An 18,011-nucleotide genomic window follows, 5' to 3' on the forward strand; every position below is an offset into this window, starting at 1 on the left:
AAATCCCGGTGGAGTTTGCAAAGCACTGTTGGGATTGCTATAGGCTAGATTTGGGTGTGGGCGCCCTCCTGGCTGATACTGCTGCTGAAACTGCTGCCCTCTGTTGTACATTCCTGGCTGTACCTTCTGAAAATTTTCATAGTTTTGGCCATTGACAAAATTTACGTCTTCTATGCATATGGGATCTCTCACAGCTTGCTCCTGATTTCCAATGGTTAACGCATTAATCTTAGTAGTCAGCTCTGCCAGCTGCGTAGCAATCACTGCTTGCTGTGTAACCATCACTGCCATAGGATCAGAGCTGGAAGCAGCTGCCACCCTTTTCAATTGTACTCTCTCTGATGGCCATTGAAAACTCGTAGCAGCCATACTCTCAATGATGCTCCACGCCTCGGAACTGCATTTCTGAAGCAGAGAACCACCTGCAGCTGTATCCATATGCATCCGTGTTCTCTGCCCACAGGCATTGTAGAACATGATCACAAGCGTGCCTTCATCAAATTGCACGATGTCGCTCCTGATATCGCTTTTCCTGATATCGCTCCCAAGTATCCGCCAGCTTTTCCCCCTCATACTGCTGAAACTGCACGATGTCCATCTTTAATCTTAGGGTCAGGCCAGGAGGATGGAACTTGCGTAGGAAAGTTTGAGCTACATTTTCCCACGTAGTAGTTGCACTCAAATTCAATGTATGATACCACGACTTCGCTTTATCCCGCAGTGAGAAAGGGAAAAGACGAAGACGGATAATATCATCGGGAACACCATTCATCTTTACCGTGCTGCATAGCTCCAGAAAATGCGCCAGGTGCGCATTAGGGTCCTCTATAACGTGCCCTCCATACTGATTCTATTGGACCATTGTAATTAAACCAGTCTTCAGCTCAAAATTATTGACATTGACTCGTGGAGGTTCCTGGTAAATATACTGAGGAACGAACATCTCTGCAATCGGAGGTTGATTCTGAGCTTCTTTAGCAGCTTGAGCGTCCAACAACTATTGCAGCTGCTTGTAGTAGCCCGCTCTTTTATTTTTATTAAGACCAGCAATTGCGATAATTGTTATATTGCATCTTCAGTTATGGTAAATCCAGTGTTTAGTTATCAACTAATTCAGCTCAGAAATCTGAATTTGATGTCATTGCGTGATATGATCGCAATTGAATTATTGAAGCATTCAATAATTTATTATCCAGCTTAATAACTGACTTAGCAAAGTCAAGTTATTAATTTATATGCGATAGAAATATTATTTCTATTATTTACTTGGAAGTCGTGATCTAATTCCGAATTATAAGAACGAGTTAAATTAGATATTTAATTCGTAGAGAGTTATAACGAAGCGTCGTTATTTAGTAGAACCCAATATTAGTTTTACTAATACTTGATTAATTAATATTAATCAAGCTAGATGATTTTTTTTTATTAGTCACCTCAATTCTATTTACTTTACAATCATCATTATTCTTTCCACTCCCTAGGGTCTCCTACACTATCAACATAGTATACACAATCAAGATAGAAGATTTTGTAGCAACCAAAAGCCATGCTTTCCTCCCTCTACAACGCCACTTTTGCAGCTAAGCCATACTGATGTATGTACACAAAATCAAAAGAAAAATCTGCATAATACAAAAGCAAGTAGCAGCTCTTTTTTTCTTTCCTTCCCCTGTAACCAAGACCATACCATAGTACAAGTAGGTGGTCATTCCACCATACCCTATGCTGCCTACACCATCTTTCAAACCCATGAGAGTAACAACCACCAACTTCACTCCTTATAATATCACCCACCAAATCCTTCTCTCTTTACGCATCAACAACTTGAGGAAGTTGTCATAGTTGCTGCAAGATTCGAGAGGTAAGTTTGACCTGATCCTCTCCAGTTTCTTCCTAAGTTCCTCCTAAGTTCCTCCTGCATTGTTAAGCAAACAAAATACTGTTTTCAGCTATCTTCTCATTGAACTCAACATCACCGCAGCCAACCCAAAAGCACAAACATTCGCAAGGTGATTGCTAATCTCATTTTACTCTAGTTCATGTTACATGTTTCACACCAACAAGTATGCTTATGTTTTAGAAAGTCAGAATAAAGAATTGAGATATATATGCATAATGGACTTAGCAAAGTCACGTTTCAGTAATACAGATTTACCCATGTTATGTAGAATGTCCTATGCGTTTATGATTCCCGCTGGACTCTAGAAATTAGATGCTAACACAGTAGCAACCCCACAACGCCATTAATCCCTTGCACATATAGTATATAGAACCAAGACTTCACGCAGATTTAAGAAGTTAACTTAGAACAGAAGAAAAATGGAAGGGGACTATGTACCTGTTCAGTCGAACCGAGGGAACGACGACGAGCCCTTGCTGCCTCGCCGGAATATGAGTAAAGCAGCAACGGCGAGGTGAAGAGTCAGGTCCGTCGACTCCGAGGAGGACAGCAGCGACGACCTACCCTTCTCTACCGGAACCCAGAAGACGGCGAAAGAAGACCCATCCCTTGAGTTCGAAAGCGGAAAGAACTGAGGAGGGGAGGACGTCTATAGCCTCGTCAAAAGCTCAGGGGCGGTGGCGTCCGCCAGAGGCGGCGATAAATTCCGAGAGATGAGAAAAGGCTAGGGCTTGAGCGTGAATCTATTTTCGAGAACAAGGGAGAGAAGGAGAGGACCGCCGCCTAGCCGGTCCTTTAGCAACGGCGGTGGAAAACCCGCCTAAACCAAAAGGAGAGTTAGGGCTCAATTTTGATTTAGGGGTGAAGGTGTGCTGGCGGCGCTAACAGCCGGGACGCCAGTCTCGCCGGAGAAGGGCCGCAGCGGCGGCATCCCATCTGAGTTCAGAGAGAAGCTAGGGCGGGATTTCGTGGTGAGTTTCAGTAAGAGAGACTGGAGACGAAGGGGACGGCGTCGGCCTCAGAGGCGGCAACAGGCCTGCTTCGCTGGAGACGAAGGCTAGAACCGACCGCTCGCCGATCCTTTAACGGCGGCGGCGGCGATTTCTGATGCAAAGGGAGGGGGTTGAGCTGATATTGAGAAATTGAAAGGAGAAGGACTTGGAACCGTGAATTGTAGAGAGGGGAAATGGGCTGAACCTTTGGGCCTTGAATTATTTTCATGTTGGGCCGAGATTCTCTATTAAATTCAGATTGAGCTGCATTTAAGTAGGCTCTTATAAGTGATTGGGCTGTTTGTATTTCCTTTATGAAAGTCCGATTAAAGACTAGTTGTTCAAGATTTATTAAGTGATTAATTGAATTTAGCTACTTCCACTTAATAGATTACATAAAGCAGATCTATTTAATTAGTAAGCGGGTTAGTATATCTAAGATGAGTGGATTAATTAAGATTATTAATCTGATCTCATAAGCCGAGTTTATGTTATTAATTAATCCTATAGTGCGGGTTATTAATAGAAATTCTTGGATTATTATTTTAGAATAATAATTCTTGAATAAAAGAGTCATGTATAGTTAAATTACGCATTCTCATTAAATTGAGAATTTTTCTCGAGCACTGTCTTATTTTATATTCTTATTATTAAGGTCAAGAGCGAGAGTAAGAGCTACTCAAGGAGTCACAGTACCTTAGAAAAGCTTTGCTATCAGGTGGGCATTTATTACGCGTAAAATAAAATGCTATTGTAGAACTATTAAAGTTTTGGGCTAATTGCCTGTAAATTCCTAACGTTTCCACGGAATTGGTTTTTGCACCTTTTTTTATTTTTCTTCTTTTAAATACCTAACCTTTAGTTTTTGTCTGAAATTTATCCGGCGGCCGGTTTTTTTTTACGCCGGCGCCGGAAATGACATGGTGGCAGCCGGAATTGATGCCGTGGCAGCCGGAAATTGACACCTAAGCATATGATGACATGTGGCATAAAATAAAAGAAAAAAAAAAGAAAAAAAATCCACATCATCATCATCTTTCACAAACCCCCAATCTCAAACCCTAATTCCCCTCCCCAACCGGCTGCCGCTTCCCCCCCTGCCACCACCACCGGCCGCCGCCTCCCCCCTGCCACCACCACCGGCCGCCGCCTCCCCCATGCCACCACCACCGAATGAAATTGGCACACCTCCATTCACCACCACCATCACCTACTGTAACAACCAAATCAATCTCCAAATCGCCAAATGAAATCAAATCAAACTCCAAATGCAACAACCAAATCAAACTCCAAATGAAATCGGCACACCTCCAAATCGGCAAATAAAACCAGGCCTTACAGATTCGGGTTTGCCGATGATTTTGGCAGCCGATTTTTTCTCGTTACCCATTTCTTTCTCTAGATGCCGTCGACGCTCCTGAGGTCGTAGCAAAGGATGGCGGCGGCGAAAAGCAGAAGCTGTGAGCAGAGGAAGAGGCATGGGCAACGGAGGGAGAGACGATGGCGGCGGCTTCGCCGTCGTTCTCCATCTGGTTCAGTCGTCGTCGTTCTCAAATCCGGTGCCTTGGTCGTTGTTGTGGATTTGGGCAGAGAAGGCCAGAAGGGTACTCTACTGTAATTGCAGATCTTGAAGGCATGGGAGTTGGATTTGGGGATTTAGGGCTTTGGGTTGTAGTGCCGAGATGGCGTTTGAGGGAGAGACGATGGCGGCGGCTTCGCCGCTGCTGTCGTCGAAATTTCAGAGAGGGGAGGGGGAGGAGAAGGCCGGCGAGGTCTGGGGAGGTGGAGGGGGCGGCTGGAGTATGCCATGGCGGTGGAGCGAGATCCAGTGGTCACGACCTGGGGTTTTTGGTCTTCTGCAAAGTCAACATCGGTGGAGTGATATCCGGCCGGCGTCGAGAGGAAGGGGGCGGTGAATGGCGGCGGCGGCGGTGGCAGCGGGTGTGGGGAAAGGGGAAGAAGGAGGAAGGGGGAAAAGGTTGGGGAAGATGATGATTTGGAATTTTTTTTGTTATTTTTTTATTATTTTTTTGCCACATGTAAAAAATATACTTAGGTGTCAATTCCGGCTGCCACCTCATCAATTCCGGCTGCCACAGTGTAATTTCCGGCGCCGGCGTAGGAAAAAACCGGTGATCGGATAAATTTCAGACAAAAACTAAAGGTTAGGTATTTAAAAGTAGAAAAATAAAAAAAGGTGCAAAAACCAATTCCGTGGAAACGTTAGGAATTTACAGGCAATTAGCCCTAAAGTTTTTATGCTTTAAAATTTTAAATTAGATTTTTAAATAAATTACGCTTTATTAAGCTTAATTGAGTAACGCTTTACTACGCTTAATCGAGTTATGCTTTGTTTTACTTAAATGCTTTACGCTATGTTGTTTACGCTTGTTACGCCTAAGTAATTTACGCTATGATGTTTACACCTAAATATTTTACGCTTTAGACTTTACGCTTTGTTACGCCTATGTGATTTATGCTTTGTTACGCTTGAAGGCTTTATGCTTTTTTATTGAAATGTGACGATGCTAACGAGTTTGAATTCTGAGCGGATAGCTATTCCGCCGGGATTTAAATACACAACGCGACCGTGAGTCAATGAGAGGGTTGGCCGGTCAAGCGTCCGTTGAGGGAGGGTACGATGCTAGCGTCTGTTGGGGGAGGCCTCCCTCAACAGTACGATGCCGTGTCCGCTGAGGGAGGCCTCCCACACGGCGCGATGCCTGTGTTTGTTGAGGAAGGTCTTCCTCACGACACGATGCTTATTAAGACTTTTGATGATGAAGAATGTACTCACGCTATTTTATGGATTTGGAAATATTTAGTAAGCAAAGGATTTGAAAGAAGGCTCATGTCTCTTATTATGCGGTGGTTTGTAAATACAATGTTAAGCTTATATTTTACTTTTGGCAACTGCCCACTAAGTACTCTTGTACTTAGCCCTGCATATGTTTATGAATGTGCAGGTTGAGCTGTGATGGACGATGAAGTGTTGCTGAGTGGAGCTTTTGTCGAACTGAAATTAGGCTCAGAAAGGATATATGTCTGCATACATGTATCTTAGTTATGTCTTCCGCTGCAAACACTGATTATGTTTTAGTCAAGTCTATAATTATGCCAATTACTCTTCAAAGAAATATCTAATGCTTACTCAGGTTCATCGAGTATCCTTTTTAATTATATGCGTCAATCCTTCAATGTCTTAAATTTTATTTCAAGAATTAATGCTAGATATCAATGTCTATAATCGAGTTATGAATGAGTCAAATGTGCCCTTTCTAACCCCGCTTCTTAATCCCTTTCCCTAGTCACGGTTTCCCGGATTAGCTAACCTTAGTTAAGGCCGGTCGTGACACTGCTCCTGTAGAGCACGAATTTGTTCATCAGTAGCCATCGTATGCAGTGCCTGAAAAAAAAACGAGAATTAGAAATAAAATAAAATAAAATAAAAGCCTGAAGTACTACTAAGTCCTATCGGAAATATTAAAGAAACTTCTAATCAGTCCCCGACAACGGCACCAAAAAATTGATCACTAATTTTTTAGCAACAAAAATGACTGCAACTAACACAGGTAATTGTAGCAAGCAACAAGTAATCGAGTATCGTATCCTCAGGGACTGACACAACGAAATAACTTTAGCTATATCCTAAACAGACTATAACAGTAGACAGGCAAACAAAAATAAAGAAGGTTTGATTAACTTATACTAAAACGCAAATAACGATAAATCAAAACACGTAGGAAAAAATCAAATAATAAAAGACAACTGATCCTAGTGTAGTAAATTCATTAACTAAATCTACGCAATAAATCTATTAATCCTATGTACCAGTTTAATCCAGTTATGATGAGAGATCAATTAATTAATCAATCACTCTCGCTAGAACAGCAACGATCGTAGATTAGTAAATTCTCTATCTCCGCTAGGTCTCAAGAAAATCTACTAACTCCTAATAGCTCCTAAGAATAGCTCCCTATGATCCACCTATCTCCGCTAGGTCTCAAGGTTAAAATCATATAATACATTCCTGAATCCGCTAAACAGTTATCTCCGCTAGGTCTCAAACCGAATAGCTAAACATGCAAACTATTGATCAGATAATTCACAAGAAATTAAGCACCAAGAATTATGAATCATAAACTGGAAGGCACAAAGGTATTAACAAATAAATCACAAAAATTCAATCAACTATTTACAAACCCTAGAATCAGCTAAACGAAACTAGCTAGACACGATGAAATAAAACATTAACATAATTAAAAAAAACAATTAGAAAAACTGAATTATATAAAAACTGAATAAGAACGAATGTAGCAGCTTGAATCTTCAATCTTGTAGAAATCCAATCCAAGCAGTAAAAACTGGAAAGCAATAAATTCTAAAGCTATGAAATTGAAAAATAAAAGTTGGGAACTGAAAAAGGAACCCAAAATAGGTCAAAAGAAGACCTATTTATAGTACCAGGGTAAAATACAGAGTTTGAGCTCGAAAAGGACTTGAAAAACGCATAAAAAATGCAAAAATACGAAGGCGCGGCGGTCTGGCGGCGATCGGACGGCGCTCACCGCGCGGACGCCGTTGGCGCCGAAAACTCGGCGGGATGCCTGGCGGTCGTCGTCCGGTCGCCGGCTCCTTCACAAATTTCCTTCTTCAGGCGGCGGTCGCCGCCCGGTCGCCGCGGGGTCGTCGCTGTTTTGCTGCTGCGCGTGACTTTCTTGTTTTGGTCATAACTTTCTCGTCCGAACTCCTATTTATGATCCGTTTGCGTTCACGAACTCGTATCGAGACGATCTAAAACTTATATTTGAGATAAGTTTTCCAAATTCGAACTCAATAAACCTGAAATTTCCTTCAAAGTTCGAGTAAGAATCATGTTTCAAAAGATATAGCAAATTAAGCACAAAACAATCATCCAACACTCAATTTCCTATAAAATTGACATCATATGAACACTAAAACCATGGAAACATGAGTGTTATCATGGACCAGCCCAGCTCTGGTTCGGAACGTTGCCCCTGAAGGAATATTAAACTGAATTAATGTTCCGTTTACCCGATGATCGTTTCTTGGATTATTATTAATTTATCATACAACGATTAATCCTAACATGCTCCTATGAATTTAACAACTGCACGTTGGAGTTAGAAAATACCTGAAGAATTCCTAAGAATTCGTCAATCTGTCGCTGAACAGGTCAGTCAGCTTCAAGCCTTCGTTTTAAGCCTCAAAAGTCCTCAAATCGTATTTCGCCCAGAAATACGACTTCTTCGTCTTCGAGAGAGCTTTCCGTGGCCGCCTGATTCGTCTGAATCGGAGTTCTGTGGAGGAAGTTATGGCCGTTTTAGGGAGACTGCCAGAACTTGGTTTCCTGCGAAAATCTGACTCCAGCTCTGATCTTCTCGACTGTATCCCGCTCAATTCCCAACGTTGGATGGACAACGAGCTATGGAAATTCCCAAGACAGAAATCACCTCACATTTTCCTGCGCCTCTATCTGCTCTCAAAAACCCTAATTTTTATCAGTGTATTTTCCTGAGAGCTGACAGTTGTATTTTAATAGAGAATTAAATACGTATGGGGCGCTTATTTAGTGTGGGGGGCGATTTCTGGCTCTTCTAGGGCTAGGAGACATTGGGCCAGCCCAGGGACCAGATACAAGGAATAAAGATGGGCCTCAAATAAATTAATTTATCTATGGTCAGCCCAGACCATAATTAATTTATAAATATCAGTTCATTCCACTAGAGAACCGATACTGACTTACCCCTTTATTGCCGGTGATGAGTCGGGGCTTGTATTTAGACTTATTAAATCTCCGTATTTAAAATATCCGACATCCATTAATTAATTAGAGCTCTGACAGCTTAAATTAATTAATCTCTTAATAATTCCTTAAGCAGTACCACTCAAACTTTATTATTGCGCCTGAACTTAATCAACCTGCAGGGTTTAGCGCAATAAACCTTATTGAGCTCCTTAAGGGGATGTCATTATCCTATACCGGATACGGGTACTAATACAGATATTCAAATATCATATATTAACTGCTATCACCCAAGATACAGAGTACTCGAGTTAGCATATAACTTTCACCCATAGTAAGTCAAAGTGATATACGAATTAACATATATATCTGAATACTTATTAGTATTAAGATCTTATGAGTCACCGAGATCTTGATTCTTCACTTATGTCAGATAGAAGAATACATCTCACTGTTGGTCCTATCAATACGTAATGATGTACCAGTATAGACAAGTAGCCAAGACAAACTACTTCCATCTATACTGCAGCCTAAACCAATAACTTGTTATAGAGTTATTTCGGCTGTGATCATATTATATCTCTTAAGGTTATTCCAATTATATGGTCTTCTGTGATCTACAACACACCATATAATCTACTTATATAGAGATAAAGAACATACATATGCAATCATGAACACAATCAGATAGGAGATTAGATAGTGAACTTAGGAAACATTGTATACAAGCATAAAACGTTCTTGCTTTCAGTATACAAATCCAACAATCTCCCACTTATACTAAAGTAAACTTTTAGTATACAATGCGTCTATTTACCAATCACCTAACACTTCTCCCACTTATACTTAAAGTTTCCTAAGTGGGTGGCATCAATCTGGCATCAATCGCATTCCCATCTTTCAATGACCATTTGCGATAAGCCTTTTGTGAAAAGATCAGTAGGTTTCTCCAATATGTGAGAATTTATTCTTTGAGCACATAACCTCGATTTACGAATAATCGTATAACTTGGTACTTACTCTCCATGTGTTTGACCCCTTGTGGTTCTTGGATTCCTTAGAGTTTGCAACTGCACTTGAGGTACCACGAAGGTGATGCTCTCACGCAAACTAGGAATCACTCTTAGACCCTGGAGGTAGTGGTCAAACCAAAAGGTTTTACCTCCCAAGGAAAACACATAGCTCGAGGTAATTATTCTTTGTTCCGGTCAGCCTGGAAATCCGAAATCATATAATCCAAAAAGAAACTAAACTGTCTAACTGGTAAACTATCTTTATTCTCTAGTCAGGGACTTGAAAATATAATTTACCACAGTTCAGTGTCCTTAACTAGGACTATACAGATATCTTACAACCATGCTAACTGCATAGCAAATATAAGATCTCGTACATAGCAATCCATACATGAAGCTATCTACTGCGGAAACATAGAATACTGCCTTCATTTCCTCAACCTTAATAGGCATCTTAAGACATAGTCTTTAGATAAAGGAACGCCATATCTAAAAGGTAGCAATCCTTTCTTGGCGGTATTCATACTACAACGAGTATTCTCAGTATCAATGTAAGACACTCGAGATAAGCCCAACATCATTTTCTAGTGATCCCTTATTACTTTGATCACAAAGATGTATACTGTACCTCCTTAGTCTTTCATATGAGACTGTTCGGATAACCATTACTTTATGTTTTGACAATAGCTCCATATTGTCGCCAATTAGGAGGATATTGTCTACATAAAATGCAAGATAAACCACATCACCGATGACACGAGAGCGATTGACACGAGATATTTCTCTCCCTCCCTCACGTAACCTTCAGGTTGTTGCACATGGTTGTCCTTACCTTTTTCAAGGTAATATATATGACATCCATTTGCCAGACCTCGATGGTTTAAGTGAGCTGCTATGGGTAAAATGATCCGAATGTTCTGAGCATGGCACTGGCGAAAATATCATCATAACCTATACCCTTACATTGGGCACAACCTTTCGCCACCAGTCTAGCTTCGAAAGCTACGACCTTGCTCATTCGGGCCTGTCATTATCTTGTATACTCACTTACAACCTAAAGCTTTACTGCCTCCTGGTAGCAAGATTTTCTAGTATACACCCATATTCTTAATGGATTGCTCCATTGAGGCGTGCCAGGAATCTACATTCTCGTCTTCCACTAATTCCATGTAGATATCTGGGTCGATTCTCTTATATTCACTACCAGGGACTGAATCCAAAGATTTTCCAAGAACATAAATCGATCGGGTTGTCCCACAACCCTCCCACTACAATGGATCTGTGGTGGCACATGTGTGTCAACAGTGCGTGCAGTGTCTTGTGGTACAAAACTCTTGCACACTTGGCTTGGGTGATGGAATCGCCTGTCTAATGTCTTCAATTTCTTGAAGCACACTATCTGACTTGGATTAGTAATTATTCTCATAGTCCACTTCTAAGAATCGTGTGTCATTGCTAATAACCACCCTCTGATTCTTTAGGACTAATTGCAAAGATGCATAACTCATCATCGGACATATTTTTCCAAGAGTGACCTATTTCTTCTCTCCACCACACCATCTTATATAGGGATTACACGGTGTAGTAAACTGGGTTGGAATCCCAAACACTGACAATGAATCAGAAAAGATCATTCCTAACACATTATTGGCCCTTTTATCCCCTTGTCATGAATGACCCGGTCTCCATCTTTTCCTCTATACAGGATTCGCAGGTTCCAAATGGTACAACTTGGATTGAATCCAATGTACTTATTTAGACACGAGCCTTTGGATCCTGTTAAGATAGATGTGACCTAATCTAGGGTATCAATATATGTGTAAGATCCTCATGAGAGATTAGCCTTAACTTTTCTCTTTCTTTTGTTCGATGATGTAAATGCAATATAAAGGTATTTTGAAGATAAGTTATAGTATGAAGAGAGATGTTCAAAAATACCAGAATAGACAACTTTGTCATTTCTTATGATAGAAATACTACTATCAAAAATGACATGTGATCCATCTATTCAAAATTTTTAAACATGATAAGGAACTCTAAAAAAAAACTAAACTATGTCTTTAAAACTTAAAGACAAGTCTTCAATTGCAACAACTGCGACTCTAGTCACGTTGCCTATGAAGACAATCATCTCATCACTTCTCAGCTTCCTTGTCAGCCTAAAAGCCATGCAAGGTGCAACAATCATTATCAGTTTCTCTCGTTATCCACTACTCACAACTGAGTAGAAAACGAGCTGACATGTCTCAGTTACTATAGCAAGTGAAGTACCTTAACCCTTTGCCTTGAGTATTGAAAGAAGAAATTTTCAATACTCAATCTTATCACACCACTACTCCCACTATTTCCCTTGTCTTTCTTGCCCCTTGGACCCTTCTTCTTCCCGTCATTCGACGAAGAAGATGGCTCTCCTTTGGCAATAACAAGTGCTTGCACATCTCTTTCCCACAACTTCCTTAGCCGTAACTAGAGCATTCAACAACTCAAAAAGAGTATTATCTTACTTGCTCATAACAGCGTTGAGGCGGAAGTTCTTAATTAAAGACTTGGGAAGAGAGTTCAGGATAATATCGACCTTTGTCTCACCGTCGATACTCCCACTGAGCAAGTCAAGTTTGTCAAAATTTGCATGACATGCTCGTAAACTGAGCTGTGCTCACTCATAAAAATAACAAGATTACTCTCATCAAATTTAAATGAGCAGCTCAGTCCGACTCTCCGAACACTTTCTTGAAAAACAGCATGATGCTAATAGCATCGTCCATGCCCTGATGTTGGAGCTACAAGGTTTGTGACATTATACTCATAATATAGCATATAGCTACATTATTCGTCTTATGTCACCTTTTATGTAATTCCTTTTTCTCATCAGTTGACTCATTGTTCGGACCATAAGAACGTGGAGTAGTAAGCAACACAAAAATTGTGTTAATTTGTGATAAAGATAAAAATCCAAAACTGCGTTTCCATTTTATATATGTGGACCGGTTAAAAGACTTTGTGCAAGAAAAAATAAACAATAAGAGACATAGACATATCTGAAAGTAACGAACATAAAGCACATAATTCGTAACAATAATATTGTAACCTTTTGATAAAACAATATTAATGAAACCTCCAACGGCTCAAGGAATCCCATGTGCAAGCCACGTTGGGTGGTCGTTTACACACGAACTCCTCAACCAGACTATTCACCTAGTCATTTAATTTCGTTGTCAACTTAACCTTTTGACAAAAGAAATTAATAGTTGGCACCTTAACTAGACCATATCATCATCAAGAAGGGACTCCTTTGGGAGTTGTACATTGTACTTGATATGATATCTAAGCAATGACCACATTTTAACCTTGAAAATTAAATTCTCAAAATTGACATACTCACTCGGACCATGCCGCTTTTAATTTAACTTTCTTGGTTATCTTATTTAGTTCCATTCTCCAAAGTACTTGTGAAAATTACACAAGTAAGCCACGTTGGGTGGACGTTTACTGCATAACTCCCACTACTTCAATGGATTAAATATTTTTATAGAAACCTCTTCTGACAAACTTATGAGAAACAAATATGAAGTAAGCCACGTTGGGTGGACGTTTACTCACATTGCTAATCACTTTGTCTAGAGACCGCATGTGGAGGTCTACATAATTTTAAGAATAAAAATTAATTAGAAATAACCACAATTTAACCTTGAAATTAAATTCTCGAATTTTGACATACTCACTCGGACCATGTCGCATTCAATTTAATTTCTTAGTTATCTTATTTAAATCCATGATCTAAAGTACTCGTGAAAAACTCCCACTACCTTAATGGATTTAAATATTTTTATAGAAACCTCATCTGACAAACTTATGAAAGAACAAACATGAAGTAAGCCACGTTGTGTGGACGTTTACTCACATCGCCAATCACTTTGTCTAGAGACCGCTTGTGGAAATCTAAATAATTTTTAATCATCTATAAAATTATTAATACAACTTAGTCTTTTTTTCTTTCAAAAGGTTTGATCATGCTCAACACATAATCCTAAACATGCTCATCTAGAACGCAACATGTAAAACATGCTCGCAGAATTCTAAAACATGCTTAAGAAAACGATAAACCTAGCATGCTTGTCTAAGCGCAGTTAATAAACACATATTAACAAGCAAAGACAAAACAGCATGCAACGAGCATAAGGGATTAACAACCACGACATGCAAAGAACAGTAATAAAAGAATTAAAATTCTTTGTGACCCATTCGTGGAAACCCAACATCTATTCTATTACAAAATAAAATAGAAAAAGAACAGGCCCAAAACAGAATAAAAAACTCGGCCCGAACACATGGGCCCGTCAAGCTAGGGTTTGGGCCCCCTAGGGTTTGAAACGCAGCTAGGGTTTGAGAAACCCTAGCCGCCGCCGCCGCCTTCCATCACAGCCGCCGCACAGCGCCGCCCGGCAGCACGCGGCGACCCGGCGCTGGCAGCAGCCCCTTCCAGCAACCTCCAGCAGCAGCAGCTCCTTGGCGAACTCGGCGGTAGCAGCAGCACCCGACGGCAACAGCAACGACAGCAGCGGCAGTGCGCCGCCCGCCGGGCGCGCAGCGCTCAGAGCGCGCAGGCGCGGCCCCGGGCGCGCACCGTCCCTGCCGGTGGCTTCCAGCCCTCGCCCAGCACCTGCCCACCTCGCCTTCAGCGTCCAGACCGACCAGAGAACAGCAGCGGCCGCGCGGTCGCCGATCTGGGCGCGCATCCCCGGCGCGAGCGGCAATCTCCCGGCATGGCAGCCCCAGGACGAGCAGCAGCCCGAGGCGGCAGCCCCCTGTGCGAGCAGCAGCTGCCCGGCGCAGCAGCCGTAGCCTGGCTCGGCCTCCTCGCGCACGCCACGGTGTGCAGCAACAAAGAGCAGTAGCGGTGGCACGGCAACGCGCGACCGGGCGCGCGGCCCTCGGCGTGCGCAGCCACCACCACTCCTTCGTCCAACCGTCCCGTCCACCGTTCTTTCGTTGTTGATTCGTTATCGTCTTCGTCTCGTTCCTCAGTTTTACAGATTACAAAGGAAAAACAAATACAATTTGAAATCCTAATCTAACCACGGATTTTCTCGTGGTGAAAAACGATTACAACGTCAAAACGACGTATCCCACGAATCAACAGACCACGAAGAACAACAACAGTAAAAACAACGCACATTATTAATCGTACATAAATTAATAATAGAGCCAAGAAATTAATCCTGGGCTCTGATACCAATTGAAGGAATATTAAACTGAATTAATGTTCCGTTTACCCGATGATCGTTTCTTGGATTATTATTAATTTATCATACAACGATTAATCCTAACATGCTCCTATGAATTTAACAACTGCACGTTGGAGTTAGAAAATACCTGAAGAATTCCTAAGAATTCGTCAATCTGTCGCTGAACAGGTCAGTCAGCTTCAAGCCTTCGTTTTAAGCCTCAAACGTCCTCAAATCGTATTTCGCCCAGAAATACGACTTCTTCGTCTTCGAGAGAGCTTTCCGTGGCCGCCTGATTCGTCTGAATCGGAGTTCTGTGGAGGAAGTTATGGCCGTTTTAGGGAGACTGCCAGAACTTGGTTTCCTGCGAAAATCTGACTCCAGCTCTGATCTTCTCGACTGTATCCCGCTCAATTCCCAACGTTGGATGGACAACGAGCTATGGAAATTCCCAAGACAGAAATCACCTCACATTTTCCTGCGCCTCTATCTGCTCTCAAAAACCCTAATTTTTATCAGTGTATTTTCCTGAGAGCTGACAGCTGTATTTTAATAGAGAATTAAATACGTATGGGGCGCTTATTTAGTGTGGGGGGCGATTTCTGGCTCTTCTAGGGCTAGGAGACATTGGGCCAGCCCAGGGACCAGATACAAGGAATAAAGATGGGCCTCAAATAAATTAATTTATCTATGGTCAGCCCAGACCATAATTAATTTATAAATATCAGTTCATTCCACTAGAGAACCGATACTGACTTACCCTTTTATTGCCGGTGATGAGTCGGGGCTTGTATTTAGACTTATTAAATCTCCGTATTTAAAATATCCGACATCCATTAATTAATTAGAGCTCTGACAGCTTAAATTAATTAATCTCTTAATAATTCCTTAAGCAGTACCACTCAAACTTTATTATTGCGCCTGAACTTAATCAACCTGCAGGGTTTAGCGCAATAAACCTTATTGAGCTCCTTAAGGGGATGTCATTATCCTATACCGGATACGGGTACTAATACAGATACTCAAATATCATATATTAACCGCTATCACCCAAGATACAGAGTACTCGAGTTAGCATATAACTTTCACCCATAGTAAGTCAAAGTGATATACGAATTAACATATATATCTGAATACTTATTAGTATTAAGATCTTATGAGTCACCGAGATCTTGATTCTTCACTTATGTCAGATAGAAGAATACATCTCACTGTTGGTCCTATCAATACGTAATGACGTACCAGTATAGACAAGTAGCCAAGACAAACTACTTCCATCTATACTGCAGCCTAAACCAATAACTTGTCCTAGAGTTATTTCGGCTGTGATCATATTATATCTCTTAAGGTTATTCCAATTATATGGTCTTCTGTGATCTACAACACACCATATAATCTACTTATATAGAGATAAAGAACATACATATGCAATCATGAACACAATCAGATAGGAGATTAGATAGTGAACTTAGGAAACATTGTATACAAGCATAAAACGTTCTTGCTTTCAGTATACAAATCCAACAGCCCCCAAACTCCATTCATTCTTTTGAGGACCTTCGGACACGCTTTATCAGACAATTTGCAAGCTCGCGGAGGGTGGAAAAATCAGCCATCTCTTTAATAGATTTAAAACAAGATCAAAACGAAACACTTCGGGAATATACTGCTCGGTACAACCTCGCTGCTCTGGAAGTGCCAAAGGCGGAGTCACAAATCAAAAATTGTGCGTACGTCAGAGGGTTGAAGCCCGGACTCTTCTTCGATGAATTGCAGATAAGACCGGCCAGGGATTTTGACGACATCATGGCAAGGTTACCAGGGTACCTGCAATTGGAGGACGCCCGAATGGCACGAAAAGTTGAAAACAATAAACATAGGGCCAGGAGGACCGAGGCTGCATCAGAGCAGAACACCAAGAATCAAGAACGAGTGCCTTTCAGAGGATTGCCCCCCAGGGTACTTCCTCCTCAGACGGAGATACCACCCCATCAACAGCGCACCGTGAACGAGGTCAATCGTTTCACTGAATACACTCCCCTAAATAAACCACTAGAAGAAATCTTCCATTTGATTAAGAATCAGCCGTTTTTCCGGGAACCAAGCACTTATAGGGACAAACAGCCACAACAGGGGCCCAACAACAAATTATGTGAATACCACAACGCCTACGGGCATTACACTAGATACTGTGGACACCTCAAGCATCAGTTGGAGTTCTTAGTGCGCCAGGGCAACTTGGACCAATTTATCGCCAGAGGAAACGAGGGTCAAGGTCAGCCGCCCCAGGGAAACGACCACAGGCAAGTTCAAGGGAATGATCAGGATCGACACTCGGAGGAAAACCGCGATCAACATAGAGGGGCCGTGCAGGGTAGGGCACCTCCCCACCCGCCCAGAAGGGAAATGCATATGATTTTCGGCGAGAATGGGATATCAACTTCCAATCGGGCCAAGAAACAAGTCGTGCGGGCAGTAAGGTCAGAGTATTATCCCAAACAAGTAATGGAGATCACAGGCGCAGTGGAGGAGCCGGTCATTACTTTCGGGTTAGAGGACCTTCGAACGCTCATGTACCCCCACGATGACGCACTGGTTTTCACAGCAGATATAACATCTTGCATTGTGCATCGAGTTTTTGTGGATTCAGGGAGTGCAGTGAATATTCTATACCTGGAATATTTACAGAACATGGGGATTGAAGCTAGTATCGAGCCCACGAACGCTTCTCTGTTCGGATTTGGAGGGGAAATCGTCATGCCGTTGGGGTTCGTGGAGCTACCAGTTACCCTCGGCAGGGCGGACGCTTGCAAAACTAGGATGATACGATTCCTGGTGGTAGATATGCCCAAATCGTCTTATAATGTGATATTTGGACGCCCTGCTCTGATGGCATTCAGAGCAGTCATTTCAATGTTCCACCTGAAGATGAAGTTCCCCATTGGAGGAGGAAGAGTGGGGGAGGAGTGGGGTGATCAGAAAATGTCAAAGGAATTCCATGTATGAACGCTTACACACTCCTCAGGTTAGAAAAAAGAAAGGGTAACAGAGGGATTGGATACCAGGAAAAGAGGGAAGACGGGTGACGTCGCTGCTCTGGCAGAAGAACGGCGA

The 18,011-nt window shown here is 41.8% G+C and overlaps 2 long non-coding RNA genes across 3 annotated transcripts; one reads left to right on the forward strand and one right to left on the reverse strand.

Moving 5' to 3' along the window:
* Positions 1–1,372: 1,372 nt before the first annotated feature.
* Positions 1,373–3,033, reverse strand: LOC130987539 (uncharacterized). Its single transcript, XR_009089790.1, has 2 exons — positions 2,339–3,033; positions 1,373–1,915 (listed from the first exon to the last, which is right to left on the reverse strand). It is a non-coding gene; the product is annotated as an uncharacterized LOC130987539 (long non-coding RNA).
* Positions 1,533–6,072, forward strand: LOC130987540 (uncharacterized). Of its 2 annotated transcripts, XR_009089791.1 has the most exons (4): positions 1,571–1,861; positions 1,950–2,009; positions 3,548–3,610; positions 5,859–6,072. It is a non-coding gene; the product is annotated as an uncharacterized LOC130987540 (long non-coding RNA). The 2 variants fall into 2 exon arrangements; XR_009089792.1 differs by lacking the exon at positions 3,548–3,610 and having other exon boundaries at positions 1,533–1,861.
* Positions 6,073–18,011: the final 11,939 nt, after the last annotated feature.

Source organism: Salvia miltiorrhiza, chromosome 6, assembly GCF_028751815.1.
Source record: "Salvia miltiorrhiza cultivar Shanhuang (shh) chromosome 6, IMPLAD_Smil_shh, whole genome shotgun sequence".
NCBI classification, from domain to species: Eukaryota; Viridiplantae; Streptophyta; class Magnoliopsida; order Lamiales; family Lamiaceae; genus Salvia; species Salvia miltiorrhiza.